This window comes from Pan paniscus, chromosome 17 (assembly GCF_029289425.2).
Source record: "Pan paniscus chromosome 17, NHGRI_mPanPan1-v2.0_pri, whole genome shotgun sequence".
In the NCBI taxonomy this organism is placed as follows: domain Eukaryota; kingdom Metazoa; phylum Chordata; class Mammalia; order Primates; family Hominidae; genus Pan; species Pan paniscus.
The window spans coordinates 80,695,436-80,718,534 of NC_073266.2; the positions used below are offsets into that span (position 1 = coordinate 80,695,436).

Sequence of the window (23,099 nt, forward strand, 5' to 3'; positions counted from 1 at the left end):
TTTTCAGTTTTCATAGGCAAAAAATAAATTTGGATGATGCAATAGTCAGTAAAGAACTCCAAACAAAGGTTTTCTTGACTAGCTGGAGGATATATGGAAATCCCTAACTGTGGTGTATATAAACTGTAAACCCAAGTTTATACATTGTCAGGAGTTAATAGAACTTAAGATTTAGTAGCATGCTTTAGTACTAGATTCATAAAGAGAAATGAAGAAAGAATTCTCATTTGATGTTTTTGTCCTGACAAATAAAAATAGCCAACTGCTTAGCCCACAGCTGGGGCATTCTGTTTTCTTTTGTCTTCTTTTCATGTGAATATCCATCTTCATTATTGAAAACAGAAACTCCAACCTTAAGCATTTCCCTGTTTTTGCAAAAAGGATATTATATCAACAGTCCCTTTTAAGAACAGGAAGTTATCGTTTCATTCTACACAAGTCCCTACAGTTTTCATCTTGCCCTGGTGTGTCATCTGTCAGTGTGACTTTAGGAAGGTGAGACAGGTATGGCCAGATATGAGAGATTTTTAAAAGTCACAGTGTCAACAATGGTGTTATAAGGGGAGTGTTTAGTAACAGAGCCATTTATTTTAGGAATGTTTTTGTACCCTGGTAATCCTGATATGATAAGGCTTTAACAAGGTCAACTAAGTAACCTGTAGTCAATATCCTCATTCAAGAGAGGTCAGACGCTTGGGGACTCACAGCTGTACAGATGTACTGTGTGCCCTTTTATCTCTCCCTTCTGCACATGCCGTTCTCTCTACCTAGATAAGTGGGCACCTCTACCTCTATGATTTCTCTTTCAGGACTCCATGTAGCTATCATTTCCTCTAAAAAGCCTTTCCTAAAACCAAGTTGGATGTCTGTTTTGTGGGCACAGCCCCCTACACCCACCCCACTTATCCTAATGGGTTGAAAATACCAGGAAAAACTTCAGATAAGGACCATGCCCCAGTAAATAGCTGAATAAAGAACAGGTGAAGGGTGTCAGAAAAGCAAGAAATGGAGACAGAGGCTTGGAAGGGTCTTCCTAGTATTGTTGTTGTTACCTCTACATGGCCACCCTGGGGGTACACGTGGAGCTGTGGAAATCTCTAAAATCGAAACCAGGCCAGGCATAGAATTAGTTCGACTAATACAGATTACGTTACTTGAATGTTTTCAAATGCAGATTTTGCTTTTTTATTTTTCTTTGCTCTTTATCTCATTAAAATAAACAATGGTATGGCATTCCCATTTGAACCAGGTCCAGCCCTGAAAGCTGGAGCAGTCTTCAGATGGCATGCTCCATTTGGCCCCTGCTCATAGGGCTGGCGTTCAGACCATGGAAATATCAGCAGAATCAAATGCACTTGGGCAGTTTCCATAAACTTTGTAAGTATACGATCAAAGTTAAGACAAATGGGAAACACAGAATAATTAATAACAATGGTGAGTGGAAAACGCTAGCAAGCCATAACAATCCAAAGCATGTTTTCTATCTCTTTTTAAGCAGCTATCTGTCTTACCCACAAAGACACTGCCTGAAAAATGAATTCACCAGCTCTATATCTAAGGCAGAATGACATATGGAAATAGTACAGTCTTTGGCATTAGACCTGAGTTTCAGTGCTAGCTCTGAAACTTACTTGCTGGCTGCATGGCTTTAGCAAGTTCCTTAAGATGGCAGGGCCTCTTCTTCCTCATCAACTTTCACAATTTTGGAGGTTTAGAGAAAATATAAGTACAAGTGTTTAGCACATCATAGGGGTTCAATAAGGGATGACTGGTGCCATCATCATTATCTTCAACACTACTGAAGAAACAGTAAAATAATCAGTTTGGAAATTATGAATGACCCTAAACTGAATTGGAGTTTAATTATATAGGTGATAGAAATAAAGATTGGAATAAGCAAATTAGAACATAAACTGGAAAATATTTAACAAATGTAAGAAAGCAAACTTTTGAATAATTTAATTATACTCATTTTACCATAATACTATGTATACATCAACAAATCTTAATTTGTATTAATTTGTAATAATATTATTTCAATTTATAATACTCATAATCCTTAAATTATATATTAGCTGAATGGTATATTATATATCCTTCCAGAAAATGCTATGAATATACATGCATTTGTATATGTATCTAATTTTTTTCTCATCAACAAAATAATATTATCCATACAGACTTCCACTTTTTCCCTCTACAATAAATCTCAGACATTTTAAAATGTGAGTTCATATATATCCATCACCTTTCTTAATAGCAGCATTTTATTTCATATCAATTTACCAATTTAGCCAGTACCCTACACAGACATTTCTTTTTTTCCCCAAGTTTTTTTTTTTTTTTGCTGCAAAATTAAAATACATAATGCTGTAATAGACATCCTTACACATAGGTAGAAAAAACGTGTAGAAGTGAACTTACCAAGACAAAGGCTATGTAAACTTAGCATTTTCAAAATTAGGGTCAAAGTGCTCTCCAAAAACTTTACAAGAATTTACCCTCCCATTAACAGCATATAAAAAAAAAAAAGAAAAAGAAAAACAACCTAGGCTTTTTTACACTTGCTTCTCCCAACTCTCTCTGTCTAGGCTTGTCCCAGGGCAGAAGGTACAATCCAGTCATACTAATAACTGATTTAAACGGTCACCATTCAGCATTTAGCCATAATTCATGATAGTTCCTTGTAGTTATCTTCTGTTGTTGCTTAGTCTGAAACCATAAACAACGCTGGAGGTCAAAAAGTTCCTGCTTGTCCTAGGTTAGGTATATCAAGTTCCTCTAGTTGAAGGTCCCTTAACTACGTAGGAAGAGCTCCCCCACCCCTAAAAGAAAAAAGCAAAAGTAAACCAAACCAATCACAGATAAACTGAGTCAAGTCATCTTGTATGTACTGAATGTTTTTCTGTGTTAGGCTCAGCACTAGGGGGCTTTTCATACATTATCTATTTTAGGTTCTACGTATTTTTGAGGAAGCCCCCCAGATTGCCGAATTATACCTGGGAAAACAAGAACTGGTGTCCCACCCCCCACCCACCGCATCCAATGAAGTGCTGCTTTCAATCAGCAAAAACAGGCCATCCCACTATCAGCCAGAAATCCCTATTAACAGCCGTTTCTGAGATAACTGATGTTCTCCGTGTGACTCTGAGGCTTCGTGAGATATTTAAGTGTCTTCTAAGTCATTAGAAGCGATAAATATGTGTTCAGTATAGTTGCGGTGTCAAGTATATTTTGTTGTATTTGAATTCTATAAAAATCTGTCGTGGAAAAGTGGTCTATTGGGTATTCCCAGATTAAATAGAATGTTGAACTAACCAGAATACGTCACTCTTCTAGCTGCCTGGGGGTTTACTGCACTTAAGATAAACTGGGATTTACCATATTACTCAGCCCTGATCTTGGCATCATAAATCTTTTCTTCACTTCACTCTCACTATCACACTGAGCGAAAGAATAGAGGCCCCCTCTCCCAGGATTAAAAAATGTGAAAAAGGGTAATTTCCCATCATTCTCCCTAAAAAGAATCCCATGTAAGACTGTTGAATCCACCCTAAATAATAATCTCCAAATTAACAATTACCACCCTGAGATGAGAGCAAATAAAAAATTGGATTGGAATGCAGAGCTTGACAAAATGATTCCATGCCACGGGACATTCTCTGTGATTTGCGAATACAAATGATAGCCCATTCTTTATTTAAAACATCTTTTCTAAGGTCAGGTTTTTGAAACTTAATCTACATCTTCTCTCTAAATTAATAAGGTTAGATCCCAAGTACAAAGGAATGTCCCATGAAGTATCAGAAGCTGGACACCAATAGTATTGTGAGATATAAGTCAACATTTAAAGTCCACTTTTCACTTTCAGACGGCAGGGACACAACTGCCACCCAGCCCATGCTCCCTGCAAGGGAAGAAGGGATTCTCCCTTCCTGAGGGTCAAGCCCCTGGAGATTGTTCTCAACCCTAGAAACCATGGGCCTGCCTCAGTAAGTGAAAGTCTTATTTTACTTTATTTATTTATTTTTTTAAATTTTACTTTAAGTTCTGGGATACATGTGCACAATGTACAGGTTTGTGACATAGGTAAACGTGTGCCATGGTGGTTTGCTGCACCTATCAACCATCACCTAGGTATTAAGCCCCACATGCATTAGCTATTTGTCCTGATGCTCTCCCTCCCCTCGCCCACCCTCAACAGGCCCCAGTGTGTTGTTCCCCTCCCTGTGTCCATGTGTTCTCATTGTTCAGCTCCCACTTATAAGTGAGAACATGCAGTGTTTGGTTTTCTGTTCCTGTGTTAGTTTGCTGAGGATGATGGCTTCCAGCTTTATCTATGTCCCTGCAAAGGACATGATCTTATTCCTTTTTATGGCTGCATAGTATTCCATGATGTACATGTACCACATTTTCTTTATCCAGTCTGTCATTGAGGGACATTTGGGTTGGCTCCATGTCTTTGTGATTGTGAATAGTACTGCAATAAACATACATGTGCATGTATCTTTATAACAGAATGATTTATATTCCTTTGGGTATATACCCAGTAATGGGATTGATGGATCAAATGGTATTTCTGGTTCTAGATCCTTGAGGAATCGCTATACTATCTTCCACAATGGTTCAACTAATTTACATTCCCACCAACAGTGTAAAAGCATTCTTATTTCTCCACAGCCTTGCCAGCATCTGTTGTTTTTTGAAGTCTTTATTTTATTTATTTTTATTTTAGCAACTATAATAACTTGATCTTCTAAGGACAGACCCATCTTCAACTGAATTCCACTTCTGAGGCAGAAAAAAACTTTGTGAGATTCCAGTATATTCAAAAACAGTTAATTTGTATTCAGTAGTGTCACTAACCTACTCATATGAAAAAACACTTTGTGTGTATGAAATACATCACACTTTAGGTAGCTGAGGTGGGTTTCTGGTGAAATCACTCATTGTGGGCATCCATGCATAAGCAGCTGCTTACTGAAGAAGTTAAGCCAGCCTTGGAGTTCAGGATAAGCCCTAAAGGTTTCTGATGTGTTAAGTGGAGATTCTGAAATCTGTGCCAGAGAGTAGGTTTTAGGCCGGTGCATTTGCAAATCATTGGAAAAAGCAGTGCATTTGAATCCCCTCAGGACAGACTGTTGCATGTGATTAATTAATCTCTGACCAATCAGAAATAGCTAAGCATTGAGGCTGAAATATGAAATTCAAGAAGAAAATTGGCCTAGTCTTCATTTCTTTTGCATTATTAAAAAATAACCTACAAATACGTTTGTTACATTTAAATCATCTACAGCCTGAGTGCCTCCTTCCTTCATTTGACAAACTACTCATTGAACTACTATGTGCAGGGTGCTCACCTAGGGCCTGGGAGCATTGTCGGGACTATGACAGGCATGGTCCCTGCTTTCATGGATGTGAAAGAATAAACAAGCACAGCATTGACTGTATAGAAATATTCAGAGAATTAAAGTAGGGTGATAGGAGAGGGAATGATTGGGTGTTCCAGGGGAGCCTCTCAAAGGAAGTGACATTTAAGCTGAGATTTGAAAGGCAAGAAGGAGCCAGCCCTGGGAAAGTTAGGGGCAGTACAATGTAGGCGGAAGTCACAAGTAGTGGAAGATCCCAAGGAGGGAGCAACCTGATGTGTTTGGAGGATCAGGAAGTCAGTTCGAGTGGCCCACAAGCAATGGGGGAGTGTGCAGTTGGTGAGAGCTGAGGCTTGAGAATCAGTGCGAAGGCAGTGTAAGATTTTGGAAATCAGATCGAGAGCCTGGATATTATTCTAGGATGACGGGAAGTATTTGGGGTGATAAGACAAGCTAAAAAGCATGGCCCATACATCTTTTCCACAAAGACCCCAAACTAGAGAGATGGCCAACAAGATGGCAGGTGTCCTGAGGTGCACGTCTATCCCTTGGTGCCCCTCACCCAAAGAGCCAGACTCTTGAAAGCACTGATGGCAGCTGGCTCCTTGGAATGACATCACCAGGGGATACCACGGCCGCAGCACTTGCCATTGCATCAGCTCCAACCTGGTCAAGACCTACATCATCAAGACCTCCTCCTTCACCCCTGCCCCAGCATCCAGACTTAATACAGCTTCTCACTCCTCCCCAGAAATGCTTCCCTGTCTACTTCTGCGTTTTCAATACACAGAAGGGTTTTGTCCCCAAGCACTGACAGATTCCATACTTCTGTGTAACTAATTTTGGCCAAAAATATTTTCAATATCTTTGAAATTCTGAATGCGTTTCATCAAGGAAACAAGGGTAATCAATTCTACAGCCATACTTGTTTCATGTATGAAGAGAACAACTCCCAAATAACACCCCGTGATGAAATGTCACACTCAACCATTAAAGACCTATTTTTAGCAAAGTCAACCACTAAGTTCTCAGCCAAATGAAAGGTCATGTGTTATCTGAGAAGCACATGTTACTGTGGTCATCAAATTGCTAATCTGGGGTAAGGTATTCCATGGAAGATGCTTGTTATGAAACTAGAGTGTACTATAGTGATTACTGCTATTCAGAAATGAGGATAAATCTACAAAAATGTAAGGAGAACATGAACTTAACAACTACATTTCAAATGATGTTTTAAATAAGTCCATTAAAGTGACATTTGTGTGTGCGTGTGAGTGTGTGTGTTAAGAACTCTTAACATGAGATTTGCTTATTCTTTATTCCTGTTGAAGAGCAACTCCCCATTTCTCTCTTCCCCTAGTCCCTGGCAACTACCACTGCGTTCTCGGCTTCTGTGAATTTGGCTACTGTAGATACTCATATAAGTGGAATCATGCAGTATTTGTCCTTCTGTGACTGGTTTATTTCTCTGAGCATGATGTCCTCAAGAATCATCCATGTAGTTGCATATGAAAATATTCTTAAGGTGGAGTAATATGTATGTGTGTGTGTGTGTATATACACACACACACACATATATATACACACACACATATATATACACACACACACATATATACACACACACACACCACATTTTCCGTATCCATTCATCTGTGAAATGACATTCCTTGATATATATTATTAGTGGGCAAAAATGTGCCCTGAGGTTTCAGTATGGTGGTCCATATATCAAACATATGGTTCTAAAATGATATCATCACATCTAGCATGGTATTGAAAAGACTGATGTAGATTTATTTCCTCACTAGTATGACCTTAAGCAAGATATATTATATTCCTAAATCTTGGTTCTTCATCTGTAAAAAATAAAAATAATCACATTCATCTTTCACAGGGCTGCTGTGATGATTAAATGAGATAAACCACACAACACAGCATATGACATAGTCACTGATATTCAATACATATGAGTTCCCTTTTCCTTTAGCTCTCTGCTCCCACAGTAATCCAAATTTTTGGCAAGCTAATAGTTTTTATTTTTCGATACAGTTATTAGCACCATCCAATCCCATATAAACCACAAACAGGCTGGAATTTTTGTCTATTTGTTTGATGCTGAAGCAGAAAAGTGTCTGCCAGATGGTAGGTGCTCAATAAATAGCCATTGAATGAAATGAATGAATGGGAAGTTACACTGGAATGAGGCTGAATGTGAAGGTCAGTCAAATATCTTAGCAGAATTATTGGATATGTTTTTAATGGAAGAGATACATTTTTAAATTTTTTTCTTTTTTTTTTTTTTTGAGATGGAGTCTCACTCTATTGTCCAGGCTGGAGTGCAGTGGCACGATCTCGGCTCACTGCAACCTCTGCCCCACTGGATTCAAGCAATTCTCCTGCCTCAGTCTCCCTAGTAGCTGGGATTACAGGCGTGCGCTACCACGCCCAGCTAATTTTTGTATTTTTAGTAGAGACGGGATTTCACCATGTTGGCCAGGCTGTAATAATATAGTGATTATTATAGTATACTCTATATACTGTAGCATAGAGATTGAGGTTGGCACATCTCACATATGACTATGAATACCCAATCATTATGCTTATGAACTACAAAAAAATCAGCAGATAACTTACAAGTGCAGCCATGTTAAAAAATAATTAAGTATAAAAACCATCTAATAAAGACAGCAGTGGTCCCACTAAACTCTGTGATATTTTAACCATAAACAAAGCATTAATGGGAAAAGTCTGATCCCAAGGGTTCCTGGATCAGCAGTAGGTCAGTGATACCCAGGAGAGCAGGAATCATGGCGTATAAGGCTTGCCTTGGACTCAGCTTCAGGATCTGAGAGTAGGCCTGGGGAAGTCCTGGTAACCTGCAAGGTCACCTCTATAGAAGAGCCATCGGTGGCAGGCATCGCCTCTCCAGCTCTTCCAGCTTATTTTCCCGTGATAGTGCAGTGATATATCATTTTAGAATTATGATTCTAGAATTATGTAGTCACATGGAGGGGGCGCACCCAACATCACAGTGGATGGAAATCGACCAGAGTGACCCCAGAACACCAAGAAAACATCATAGTGGGGATGGAAACCTCCCTTGCTCACAAAGCTGGGGATTGGGAGCTAACTCTGCCACCAACAAGCTGTGTAGCTTTGGGTAAGTCATTGAATCTTGGTCCAGCAGGCCTTGGTTTCATCATCTGTCATTTATCAATACAGGCCGCTTTCATCTCTATCTCCTCACTTCAGAAGTCCCATGCCTGGACTGTGGCGGCCCTGGCTGGTATCCCTTCCCATGCCTTGCTGTTTTGGAAAAGTTACATGTGTAGAAACTACAGATGGTAGTAGGGGAGACAATAAGGAAGAAAAAGTCACTCCTTCACCTTCTTTTAAAGTACTATGCTCATAACTGCTCACATCTGGCACACTTCAATAGCAATCACTTGCAAGGTTCAAAAATCTTGAACCATGAAAGTGAAAGAAGGAGCTTTATCTTCAAAAGGAAAATTAAAGACCTGGAGAGGACCACTTGGGACCTTTTTATTACACCTAGATAATGGCAGGTATTATTGCTCTATGCAGCAGTATGTTTTTATGAATAGACTAACACATACCCTTAGGCTGTAAAATAGTGCTTTAGGATATAACATGTTGATTCAGATACAAAATAAAATACTGTTTGTATTGTAGGCTTTTAATGAAAAGTCTAAAAACACACCTATTTAACAAACCTCTATTTTTATAGGGCCTGCCTAAAAAAGCCTGCTTTTAAAAAAATCTAAGTATGGGTGGTCTCACACCTAGAAGTGGCACAAGAATCCTTTGTCAGACGACGTGTCTTAATTTTTGCTATGGAAAATGTGGTCACCATAATTATAGCCCAGAGAAAATAAAAGGTTTTTAAAATTCCATGCAGGAGGGGAATAAGAGTTTGTTAGCATTCAATAAAACTATAATTTAACCAGCTTTTAGGTACAGCGGAATCAGCAGTTAAATTACAGCACTGGACAATTCTCTATTTTACCTTGTGGCTATTTGTCGAAGTGTCTTATTTCCTCTTGGAGACCTAAGCTCCTTGGGAACAAATGCCAAGTTACCTGTATCCCTGTAACCTCTACCAGACCTGGTACACGGTTTGTTTTTTGTGTTCAATAAACCACAAAGAATCTTTCAGGAAAAATCACTTGAGAAATATTTCAGAGTAAGAGCAAATCAATGCATAACTTGTTTAAAAACTATTTTCTTATGCTTAAAGATATTTCAAATACACATTTTAAAAGGTTCATTTATGGAAAAAGTTCAGTTGTGCAGGCTCTGAAATGAGATTTAGCCAAGAAAAGCATCAATACTAATTAAGTATTGATAAAGAAGGAGGGGGGAGTTTAGCTAGGTAACTTAGTCACTTGGTTACTAAAACCTTCTCGATGGAAAGAAAGCATTAGAGATTGAGCGACTCATATTGAAGGAGGAGCTATAATGCAATCGTTTCTCTCTATATATGGTCTTTTTTTTGGCTTTGAAATAAAAGGATCAAAGGCAAATGAGCCTATTGAAAATTAATGAGAGCTGAACGCTGCATGCTGTTAATATGCTCACTTAACTCAGGCATCAAGAAAGAACCGTGCGGCCCTTTATCATACGGGATAAAATACAAAAGCCTTTATATACAATTTTTGTTTGTCAATTAAAAATAACTAAATAAAAATTTTAAAAACTTTTTTTAATAAAAGCTTTCCAGGAAGGCTGGGCGCAGAAGGACCTGAAGTTTCCTGCACCTGGAAACATCATAGTTATGAGTTTTTCTCAGCTTGGATTTCCTGTATTTCTCAGATTTCTTAACTCCGCAGTGCAACTTACTTTCCCTCTAACCATGAATATGCATCAATCAGAAATTCCAATATGTTAGCATCTGAACTCCATCTTCCTAACTGCATCTCATCATCAGAAGTAGCCAAAAAAAGGTCTTCTTCAAATCTATCTTCTTCACATGTTTTGATTTCTTGCAACAGAAATAGGATGATGATAAACACAGGTGAGAGAAAATAATGTTTTCCTGAAATAGGTAAGAAAGTTATGGCTTGTTGACATGTGGCTGCCAAACACACATGGGTGGAAATCGATTTGAAAGGCTTGGGTCTGTGTAAGGATGCTGCATGACCTTCAGAGTCCAACCCGGCTAAGCGCCCCCTGCCACTTCCTAGCTGTGTGACCATTGACAAATCGTTCACTTTCTTTGAGCTGCTGTCTCCTGGTCTGAAAACAGAGCAAATGCTCGTACCTGCTACAGGTGTTCAGGGCTCAGACAGTGCAAGTCACAAGTTTATAGCAGCACCGTGTCTGTCATGTGGTGAGAACCCACTACATGGCGGCTATTTCTGGTGTCATCTTCTGCAGCAGTTTGTCCTGCTTGAATTGTGCAGAATGCAATCAAATGCCAAACTCTTCTTGCATTTTCAGTGACAATCCTCTGGTGACAGCTACCTCAGAGGATGGTGTCTGTGAGGCGCCAGTCACTCCTACAGTTGGCTCCCGCATGTCCACATCTGCTCAATCAGGGGAACGGTCACAACAGGAACAGAAAAGGGAAGGGAGAGAGGAAAGGAGGGAGGGAAAAAGGGAGAGAAAGGAGGAAGAAAGGAAGAAGGAAGTGAGGGAGGAGGAAGCTTTCATAAGATGATGTAATATTCAATTTCCCATCCTCATTCTTTGCCAATCGTCACCAAATATTTTGAATTCAAATGAAAAGCATGTTAGTCAGACATTGAGGGGTGAACCCGTCCCCTGTGAGAGAGCATAGTTTTGTTGGCAAATGGGAGTGGAGAGTAGAAAAGAAATATAAAACAAACAGAGACTCCAGTTAAACTGATCTGTCTTCCTCAGTCTGGTGTGGGATTTTCTCCATTGAAAATTTCTGTTTCTTAATATTGTATCATAAGGTGGATTTTATTTGAGCTTTTCAGGTTATTTGGTTTTTCTTTTGTAAGAAGTAGTTTATTTGTTTTCACAACAAAGCAGAGTGGCTTCCGGTTGAGGAAGGAGAGAACTATGAGTTGAAGGAAGACGGTCTTGCATGACTATGCTATGCCCCTGTATGCGCAAAGATGTAGAGACACACACACACAGACATACACACACACACACACAGAGACACACACACAAACACACACAGACACACACTGACATAGAGACACACACACAGACACACACTGACACAGAGACACACATAGACACAGAGACACACACAGACACACACTGACACACAGACACAGAGACACACACACAGACACAGAGACACACACACACACTGACATAGAGACACACACAGACACACATTGACACACAGACACACATAGACACAGACACACATTGACACACAGACACACAGACACAGACACACATTGACACACAGACACACATAGACACAGACACACACACACAGACACACACTGACACACAGATACAGAGACACACACACAGACATACACAGACACACACAGACACAAAGACACAACAGACACAGAGACACACACTGACACACAGAGACACACACACAGACACACACAGACACAGAGACACACAGACACACACTGACACAGAGATACACAGACACAGAGATACACACTGACACAGAGACACAGACACACACTGACACAGAGACAGACACACACACAGACATACACAGACACACATAGACACAGAGACACACACAAAGACACACAGTGACACACAGACACAGAGACACACACACAGACATACACAGACACAGAGACACACACACAGACATACACAGACACACAGACACAGAGACACACACACACAGACACAGAGACACACACAGACACACAGTGACACACAGACACAGAGACACACACAGACACACAGTGACACACAGACACAGAGACACACACACAGACATACACAGACACACACAGACGCAGAGACACACACTGACACAGAGACACACACTGACACACAGACACAGAGACACACACACAGACATACACAGACACACACAGACACACACTGACATACAGACACAGACATACAAAAGACACACTACACAACACATGCACACATAGAGACACACAAATGCACACACACAACACACACACAGACCCATGCACAGGCACAGACACAGAGACGCAGACACACACACCACACACATCACATAGACACATACCCAGACACGCACAACACACAGACACACTACACAACACATGCACACAGAAACACACAGACAAATGCACACACACCACACACACAGACACATGCACAGACACAGAGACACACACAGATATATACTACACAACATGCACACACAAAGACACACAGGCACACAGACACAGAGACACACACAACACACACAGACATGCATAGACACACACAACACACACACACAGCCATAAACATACAAACACTACACAACATAGGCACATACACAGAGACACACGCAGACCAATGCACACAGACAACACACACAGAGACACATGCACACACAGACACAGAGACACACACAACACACAGACACATGCACAGACCCAGACACACACACAGATACCACACAACACACACACAGATACACACAGACACAACATAGACACACATACAACACATGCACAGACACATACACAGAGACACACACATACACGCAGACACATGTACACAGACATACACACAGGTACAGACACGCAGACACACTACATATGCACAGACACACAGACACTGGCACAGAAACACATGGAGATGACACAGACATAAACACACAGAAGCACACGTATACACCATAGTGGGGCTCATCCCACTTCTGTGCTGTGAGTGGCATAATCTCTTATTTCCTTTTTCAATCAAGAAACGCTGACATTTCCAACCACCACACATGGGGTAAATACGGTAGCACGGACCAAAACCGTAACAAACAAAACAACGCGCACACATGCACACACACACACGCACACACACACACACGAAGGATATTTTCAAGCAAGCCAGTCTCTCATGAACTTTTCAAGGCTCAGCTCGTAACCTTAGCTCCAGACGTATACCTCTGACTGTTTCCAACATGTTCCTGTTTTGTTTGCTTGGGTTTACTTGCCTTCGTTCTGCAGGAAGCCTCACAGATATGACAGGGTGATTTAATTCTGCACAAATCTCGCCTCCCTCAGTTCTTAGAATGAAGATAGATACCACTACCGGTATTCTTAGAGTTAGACTTACACAGCCTCCCACACCAAACAGAGTGAAGCAGAACCCACATTTCACTGGAATCCTTACTTTTAGGTATTTGCAGGTTTTTCTTTATGACACAGGAAACCAAATATGAGGTACCGTTGCAGATAGTAATAAATGGGCTTCTAAAATGTTCCCAGTGGCTGGCAGAACAATAATTGATTTATATCCCAAAAGGGGCAATACATCTGACCCCTTACACTTTGTAAAGGAAAGGAAGATTCTAGACACTCTTTTGTCAGGTGTCCAAATTTATTCATGACAACAGATTGTCAAAGCCATCTTTGAAGGGACTGGCAAAAGGTTCTCCCTACACTCCCGCGTATAAGACAGTCAAGAGCCAAAAATGATAGAGTTGGCAGTGGGCCATGGGATGGGAAAACAAATCAAGCTTTATTTTTTGTTTTGTTTTCTTTTAGAGCCAGGGTCTTGCTCTATCACTCAGACTGGAATGCAATGGTGCAACACAGCTCAACACGGGTGGGAGAAAACTCATCAACTCCTGGGAAAAAGTGATTCTCCCACCTCAGTTTCCCAAATAGCTGGGACACGCCCAGTTAATTTTTTAAATATTTTTATAGAGATGGGGTCTCGCTAGGTTGCCTAGGCTGGTCTTGAACTCCTGGGCTCAAGTGATCCTCCCACCTCAGCCTTCCAAAGTGCTGAGATACAGGCATGAGCCACTGCGCCTGGGCCAAATTGAGCTTTGAATGAAGGGGTGCATTCCTATGGAGCTAATGAATCCGCTGCATCCTCAGCTCCAGCAGGCACGGGATGTTTGAAACAAGCCAGGCATACCCTGCACCAAATGGGCAATGTGCAGGCAGCATTATGGAGCAGAAGTCAAGTGACAGGCTGGGGGGTCCATGGTCTTGATGATTTCTGCTCCTGCTGCTACGCTGATAGCCAGTTTACTGACGTACACATAGAGACCACTCTTAACTGCAGGCTGAATTGTCCCTACCAAGCTATCTGCACCTTGAGCATATAACAAACCATTGTGAGAAAAGTTAATTTTTTTCACCCAATTCTGACATTTAAGACTTTCTGTAAGATGGCCAAAATGTCTTAAGACTCAAATTCCTGAAAGTCTTTCAAAAGACGCTAGTCAATTCATCCTTATAACCCTCCCTTTCCCCACCACCCCTAATAGAAGGTACCTTGGGGGAATCTCCTTCGGTTAATATATAAGTAAATTAAGGAGATGACTTTCCATGATTTTACGGAATCAGTGACTCTTAAATAAATCTCTTTAAAAAGGAAATAAATGTGTCTTTATAGTAGAAGGATTTATGCACATGTATGTTTGTTGTGGCACTATTCACAATAGCGACGACTTGGAACCAACCCAAATGTCCATCAATAATAGACTGGATAAAGAAACTGTGGCACGTATACACCATGGAATACTATGCAGCTCTAAAAAAGGATGAGTTCATGTCCTTTGCAGGAACATGAATGAAACTGGAAACCATCATTCTCAGCAAACTATCACAAGAACAGAAAACCTAACACCACATGTTCTCACTCGTAAGTAGGAGTTGAACAATGAGAACAACATGAACATAGGGAGGAGAACATCACACACTGGGGCCTGTTAGGGGGTGGAGGTCCAGGGGAGGGATAGCATTAGGAGAAATACCTAATGTATGTGACAGGGTGATGAGTGCAGCAAACCACCATGGCACGTGTATACCTATGTAAGAAGCCTGCACGTTCTGCACATGTACCCCAGAAATTAAAGTATAATAATAATAATAAATTCTACAATGAAAAAAAGGAAATAAATGTATTCGTTTGGCTGGGCACAGTGGCTCATGCCTGTAATCCCAGCACTTGGAGAGGCCGAAGCAGGCGGATCACTTGAGGTCAGGAGTTTGCGACCAGCCTGGTGAACATGGTGAAACTCTGTCTCTACTAAAAATACAAAAATTAGCCAGGCATGGTGGTGCACGCCTGTAATCCCAGGTACTTGGGTGCCTGAGGCAGGAGAATCACTTGAACTCGGGAGGCGGAGGTTGCAGTGAGACGAGATCGGGCCACTGCACTCCAGCCTGGGCGACAGAGCAAGACTCAGTCTCAAAAAAAATAAAATATTCCTACATTCACATAACATTTGTTAGAATACTGGCAGCAGAATTTTATGACAACTACTTCACTAAGATTTAGAAGACCTGGTCTGACTCAGAACAACTGAGGCCACTTACCTAACCTGTCTGTACCTCTGTTAACTCATTCCTAAAATGGTGAGGCCTGGACAAGACGGTTTGTAAGATAATTTTCAGCTCTAACATTTTGTGACTATATATTTATGCAGATTCTACTTGTAAAAGACACGCTGTTAGATGCCACAGAGACAAACATGCAAAGACATGATCTGTACCTCGTTCTGTTTACAGTGTTATTGCTTGGCTGTATTTCCAAACTTCCATCATAGGCTACTTTGATTAGGCATCAAATTTCTATCTTTCTTTAACTCTCTTTGATGTTTAGAGGTTCTTAGACAAATGGGGATCAGTACCATATGCACAGGCTTTGCCTAAACATCTTTATATTCACCTTCACTCTGTGTGTCTTGTGCAGCCATGGTTTTCTTGGCACCCAACACCATCAGGGGCTCTCTAAACAAGGACTATGTTGGCCTGCCCTGCTGCGTCTTGAGAATTCTATAATATAGCTTAATTCTTGCCCCCGAAGTGGATTCCTTCTCCTCTCTTCTCCCTCAAGAACAAGCGTCCTGGCCCACAGCCTGCAGCCTGGGGACTGGCGACCTGCTTGAAAATCTGTGCATGTCGGACCTGTCAGCATCCAGGCTGGGGAAAACAGGCTGCCCTTGAGCAGAACAGCTTTGCTAATCAATCACGCTTCAGGAAAGTGGGTGGTTTGTATGTGAGGCCCACTTTGCCAGGACCAAGCCCCTTACGAAAACGTCTGAGTGTGAATTAAAAGAAAGAAAACAGTCTACCTTCTGCGTCCACTGCGGGAGGGCCAGACAAGGTTTTATTTAAAAAAACTCCTCTTTTCTGAAGTCTGAAAGCAAGACCCTGGGCTTAAAGAGAATTCCTCCGTCAAGATTTACTAGAGGCTATGATCAGGAGATGGAGCTTTCAACCTGGATGCCGATGACATGTGTAAAACAAGAGAAAACTTCAGGGAGGTTTCCCACCTATTCAGAAATTAGAAATTAACTACTTATATATTTTTAAAAAGAGCCTCCTGAGATGATATCATATATGATTGTGATTGTACTAGCAAAGCAATTAGCAAGTTGAGCACATGTATATCTTTAGAAGCTAAGCCAGATACAAGATACAAGTCCCTACTAGTAAGATGCGATTAATGGGACAACGTCAAGTTTATTGTCACAGGGCTGGGTATATATTCTGGCTATTACTTGTTAGTTGGGGCAAGTTAGGTAACTTCTCTAAGCCTTTAAATACATTCATACATATGCACACGCACACACACGCAAACACACACACACATACACACACATAATGGGGCCAATTATACTTTCAACTCATAGAATTGTTCTGAGAATTGAGATACTAAAAGCAAACTAAGTGTTTCTATGCTGTAAACACAACAGAAATGTAAAGTATTGTTATAACAGACATACTTGTATTTCTTCAAATAATGTACACATTACTTTACTCAAAATTATTTGATTTCTATTCTAGCTTTCATGTTTTTCGTTATTTTAGGAATGAGTTTCTAATTAATTCAGTTTATATGCATTTCCTATCTAAAGTCTTTTCACATTTTCAAAGCTCCTGCACGAGTGACAGAAAAACACAAGCTTAAAATATCTAGAGAAACAGCACCACAGAAATAGGATAGATAGATAATTGAGAAGGCATCTGCCCTCTATCCAGCACACGGTCAGTACTACTTCTGGTACTTACCCTGCTCACATATGAACTGACTAATATACAAGATTATCTATTGGAGCATTATCTGCAATACCAAAAGACTGGAAATAAACAGGTGTCCATCATCAGGGGCTGGTTAATTACTCCATGGGTAGTAAATAGTTACATAATGACATCTAATGAATTTCTCATCCTGAAATTCCTTCCACATTGACTCTGGGCTTGGCCCCATGACCTGCTTTTGCCAATGGAACATTAACCAATGGGATACAAGTAGAAGCTTAATAAAACCTCCATAGCGGGGCCAACCCCTCTCTGTTTTTGTGGGACCCAGTCGCCATATGAAGCAGCTGGGGCTGGTTTACTCAAGGCACATATTCCAACTGAGGTCAGACTCTCCCAACAACCTGCTAGTGAGGCCATCTTAGACCATCTAGCCCCAAATAATCACATCCATATGAACAAATCCAGGCAAAAGCAGCAGTAAAAAACCCTTGGCAGATCTCAGCCCAAATAGTTCACCCATAGAATTATGACTAATAAAAGGGTTGTTGTTTTAAACCACTATGTTATGGAGTAATCTGTTATGCAGCTAATTGATAACTGGCACACTCTGATATCTCCAAAACGATGCAATACTAGGAAGTATGATACTACCTAGGAAGAAAGGAAAAGCATGCATTCTATGTACTGACATGGTACATCTCAAGATGTACCATGATAAGATCTTACACGGTAAGATCTCAAGATATACTGTTAAATTAACAGGGCAAACAGTATGCTGCCTTTTGTGTAAGAAAGGGAAAATTTTAAAACATGTGTATATGTTATTTTGCATGGATGGGCGCTGGATATATACTCAAGAAATTAATAGACAATGGTTCCTTATTCTGATGGAAGAGCGAGTAGTGAATTGAGTGGATGGGGACGGAGGTGCTAGCGAGACTTTCCAATAAACACCTTTCTAAACTGTTCCAGTATAGGAACCATGTGACTAATACCTATGCAAATAAGTATTTTGAAAAAGGGAAAAATAAGGCTAATACAAGATAGAAATGACAAAGCTTGAAAAAGTTGAATTTCAAACTGACAATTATAATTCTGCTATGCAACCATCCTTCATCAACAACAGCCTTCCTTTGAACCGGAATAATCGTTTCTTTGTAACACATATGATTATTTGTACACCTGGTTATCTTCCCTGCTAGATTGTAAGTGCTTTAAAAGCAGGGACCATATCTCATGCATCTTTGTCTCTTCAGCAAGTGGCAAGCATCTTGCCGGGCACAGAAGAAAGCCTTGCTCAATAACTGTTTGTTGAGTCAAAAAAATAAACAAAAACATTCGGACCTCACTAACAGTGTCTGTTGTTAATGCTGATGAGTTCAATAAAATCTTCAACAGCCTAGCTTCTATCTGTACACATCCTCCACACACCATCTTTCAGGAAAATGGTGAGCATTCCTCATGATCTGGGCTCATGAATGTACTCTGAACTACTGGGGAGAGTATATACAAAAGCTAAATTCGAACACTACGAAAAGAAAAATGCAAAACAACCTCCTCTATTTAAAAAAATAACAACATTTGACTAGAGGGGGTCTAGAAAAAGAAAAGAAGAAGGATCTTTTATTATTTCTCATAAGTAACACATTTGACTACTGTGGTTGGAATAAGCAGCCCCGCTCCCACCCCCTGCTTGCAAAGCAAACTAAGCCACCCGAATAAGTCGACCATGGGGATATAGAGGCAGAAAACTCCCGGCCCCATCCCCAGGCCTCCAGAGAATTTGACACTCAAGCCACGGTGGAGAGGTTTTCTGTTATGAGTTTAGCATTTCTAAGAAAGAGGAGACCACAGGCTTTCCCTGTAGTCCATTTCAAGAGTCTGATAGCTCTCACTGGAAATCTTCACTTCCTTTGAACTTGTACCTTCCTGCTGTGCCTCAGGCCTCTCCCTCTTCTGAGAGTTCTTGTCTCCATGTCTGATCCCTGTGAAAGTGCAGGCATTTAAGGAGGAGGTCTGGGCCCCCTTCACGGTGGTGTCCACACCTCCCCCAGGGGGATGTGCTCGGTAAGTGTGCATGCAGCACCATCTCAGCCCTGTGCATCCTGGACCGCACCAACAAACAGCACCACACAGCTTGGGGACCATGTCCAGATTCACACGCAGACGATAAGCACCATGGCAATACCCAAGCGTTAGATAATTAAAGGTCCCTCCAAGGATACACATAAGTAAGAGTGGAAGCAAAGGAAGTGCACACGCTTGTCTCAAGAAAGACAGGGCATGTAGCCTTCTCCCTAGGATCTCTCATCATCTTTGCTTCTCTTTCTCACATCAAATGATGCCAATTCTTTAACTTTCCTAGGTTCCATTTCCCAATGCTTTCATCAGTTTCACTGTCTTCTGCGAGGCTGAATTTCCCTAATTAAGGGCAGTGGGAGACGCTCCACATTTGGAGCCCCTGTGAGGCAGCAAAGATGGAGAGCTGAGACTGACCATCCAGAATCCAGGTGTGCCTTCGCCACACAGAACAACAAGCATCGTTGATGCCTCTAGTAAGTGCCAAGTGTTGGGTTAGATGCTGTTGGAGATATAAAAGGTGGAGACATCATCTCTGTCAATGAGAGTGACACTGATCAGACAGGATTTAAAGAAGGGGACTCTGGTGTGGGTGAGAAGAGCACAGTGGGAGGGTTGGGGCAGGGGCACAGCCTTGGGACTAGAGTAGGTGGAGGCAGTGGGGCGGGGAGGAGGAAAAGAAGGAAGGAAGAGGCCGGTCAGAGGAAGCCCAAAAGTGGATTCCGGGACACACAGTAAAAAGGGGAGGATGACTTAAAGACGGTTTCCAGATGTGGGGGTCTGGGGAGAAGGGAAGCTTGTACAGCTGCTGACAGAGGCTGACAGATGCAGAGAGGGCTCGTGGTGAGCTGGCTGAATTCGGGGTAAACAAGCGGAGATTTCATGCTTCACCTCAGATGAGGAAACAGGACTAGGAATACAGTTTTATCATTGAAGCCATGACAGAAAAGCCTTTCCAAAGGAGCACAGCGGAGGAGAGAACTGGAGAAGAGGCACGGAGACCGCCAAGCGTTCCAGGTGCAGGCGGCAGGAGGGAGCCCAGGATGCCGGCAGAGCGAGCCTTGGTCTGTGAGCCCCAGGGCCGATGGGCACCGGCTCATCTAATTCATTTGTGTACAGATCCACAAAACTGCACCTGGCTGTGGCCCTCAGTAAGTGCTATATAAATGCTTCATAAGTGTTTGTTGAAGGAAGTTGAAATGTAGTCGTCAGAAGAGTGAGAGGGAAACCAGCGACAGAGCCTTGTAAGTCTAAGAAAAAGAATTCAAAGATGGTCAAGAGCTAACATTGCACAGGGAATTACAGTATTTCCGGAAGACCAAGGGCAACTCTGATTGTTCTAGACTGCCTGGGAGCACCAGAGTCTGATTGTTCCAGACTGCCTGGGAGCACCAGAGTCTGATTGTTCCAGACTGCCTGGGAGCACCAGAGGGCTGGGTGGGGGCAGGAGTCAGTCCACCTGGAACTTCTGCCTCCAGTGCACTGAGTCCGCATGGACCACCAGGGCTGACACTGCCTTACTTAATATGGGGGTGGGGGAAGTCCCTGGGATATATAATGGTCTCAGTTTAAATTCTGTGCTGTTTTTATTTTAGCTGTGTAATTTGGAAACTTCAAATAAAAAGCCTGAAAGGAAAGTTGGACTATTTAAGCTTACACAGACTCTATTAATGCTATATGGTTATTCTACCCCTGACTTTGGAAGAAGGAGAAACTGGCATGGGAATACACTTTTCTAAAAAAAATACTATTTAAAAATATGAAAGTTTATTTAACATCTAAGGAAAGGTACTTAATTAGAGGGACACTTAACAAGAAGAATTGAGGATCTAAGTAAATAGTCCCCATCTGCTCCTGGTCCTACCACCTGGCGATTACTTCCTCTTCTTCTCTGATAGATTTTAGCCATCCAATTTTGTTTTATTTGTGCAAGTTGAGAGGCCACCTGTTATGGAATATACTTCCACATTAAACAAAGTGAACATTTCCTATTTCTGTGCTTCCCATATGATTTTTAAAACACAAAGCACTCACTTTCACCTTAAACAGATTTAAGAAATGCTGACTCTGATGAACAGGTATAAACAAGGCAATCTTTTGTTTATGAAAATTGTTAACGACCTACCCACAGAAAGACATGCCCTGCGCCACACTGTACCCCCCACCCCCGCCCACCCGGCTCCCCAATGCTGGTGAATTAATCTATCCACACTTTTTTGCTCATTTCCCTGGCTGTTACCAGCTGAAGTGAAGAAAAGACATTTTACAAGGGGACATGGTATATTTGTGCTAAAACAGGCACCACACAAATCCAGAGAAAGGAGCCAAAAGGAAATACCAGGCAGACGGAACAGCGTGGATAAAGGCAAAGCTGAGAGAGGGTAAGTGTTTCATGTTGGGGGATGGTGTATCTGGGGGCTGGGAGGAGTGGGGTACAGTGTATTGGGTTGAGGATTTATAGCCAGGAAAACTGGAAATAAAGGGGAAGGAGACTTTGTGAAGGGTTTTAACTATCGGGCTAAGGAAAGCTGCATTGTTCCTAACAACTGGGCACCAGTGGAAGTTTAGAGCCAGGGAATATAATTGTCACAGAGGTGCTTTGGACTGAATAATACTGTGGCTGTAGGCAGCTCTGGGTTGGGGGTTGGGAGGTACAAGCCTCCAGGAATCCACTGCAGCAGTGTAGGCCCTGCCACATTGTCCTGAACAAAGTGCTATGGGGATGGACACAAACATGGAGTGAAAACTCCAGAGATCACCTGACCTCCACGTGCCACTGCTCTGACTGCTGGACCACAGTGACGTTTGGGGTCTCCTGGAATTAGTGTCAGCTCAGAGCCAGTCACCAGTAGTCCCCAAAAGGTCTGATTATTTCCTTTTCCCCAGTGCACAGTCACCCTGGCAAAAGGCTATAGGTCCCTTTGGGGAAGGCTGGGAGAAAAAGCAACAGTATTAATTCTTGACAGTGTGGTAGGGTCCTTCCTCAAGGAGACCCGGCCTCCTCTTCATTCAAGGGCTTCTGGGTCGGTAAATTGGTGCAAGTGTGTGAATTGATTGAGGGGCTGTGACTCTCTGTTTTCAGGGTGCAAGTTGGGCTTTTGTTCCGTTCACCTAGAACTCCTCCACTTATACAGACCAAGTAAGGGTTTAGTAGATGTCCGCCTATGTCATTTCTAGGAACGCCATGAGGACAGGGTTGGAAATGGGGGAAATGAAGTGTTAGTCCGTGTACGGATACAAAGAAAGTGAGATGATGGAACTGAAGATGACTAAGATGTGGGGAGCCGGGACTAGTGGTTCCCATTGGTAGGTGGTCTCCTAACTGGCAATGCTAGGGAGAAGTGTATAAATTCTCAACCCAATACACTGTACCCAATACACTGTTAGTGGCGGAGGGAGAGGCAGAGCTTGGTTTGAAATGTTGGGGGATTCTCCAAGGTGGCATGGACATACAGGATGGAAATGGGAGACGTGTCAGGCCTGGAGATATGGGTTTTGGAACAACCTGCATTAAAATTGGAAGGATTAGAGAGAGTAGATG

General features: G+C 41.8%; 1 protein-coding gene and 1 pseudogene across 1 annotated transcript in view; both read right to left on the reverse strand.

Moving 5' to 3' along the window:
- The window catches only part of BCL2 (BCL2 apoptosis regulator), a 198,014-nt gene that overhangs the window by 63,263 nt on the left and 111,652 nt on the right, over positions 1-23,099 (reverse strand). The gene's annotated exons all lie outside the window — the stretch shown is intronic.
- Positions 7,911-7,991, reverse strand: LOC112437823 (small nucleolar RNA U13; annotated as a pseudogene).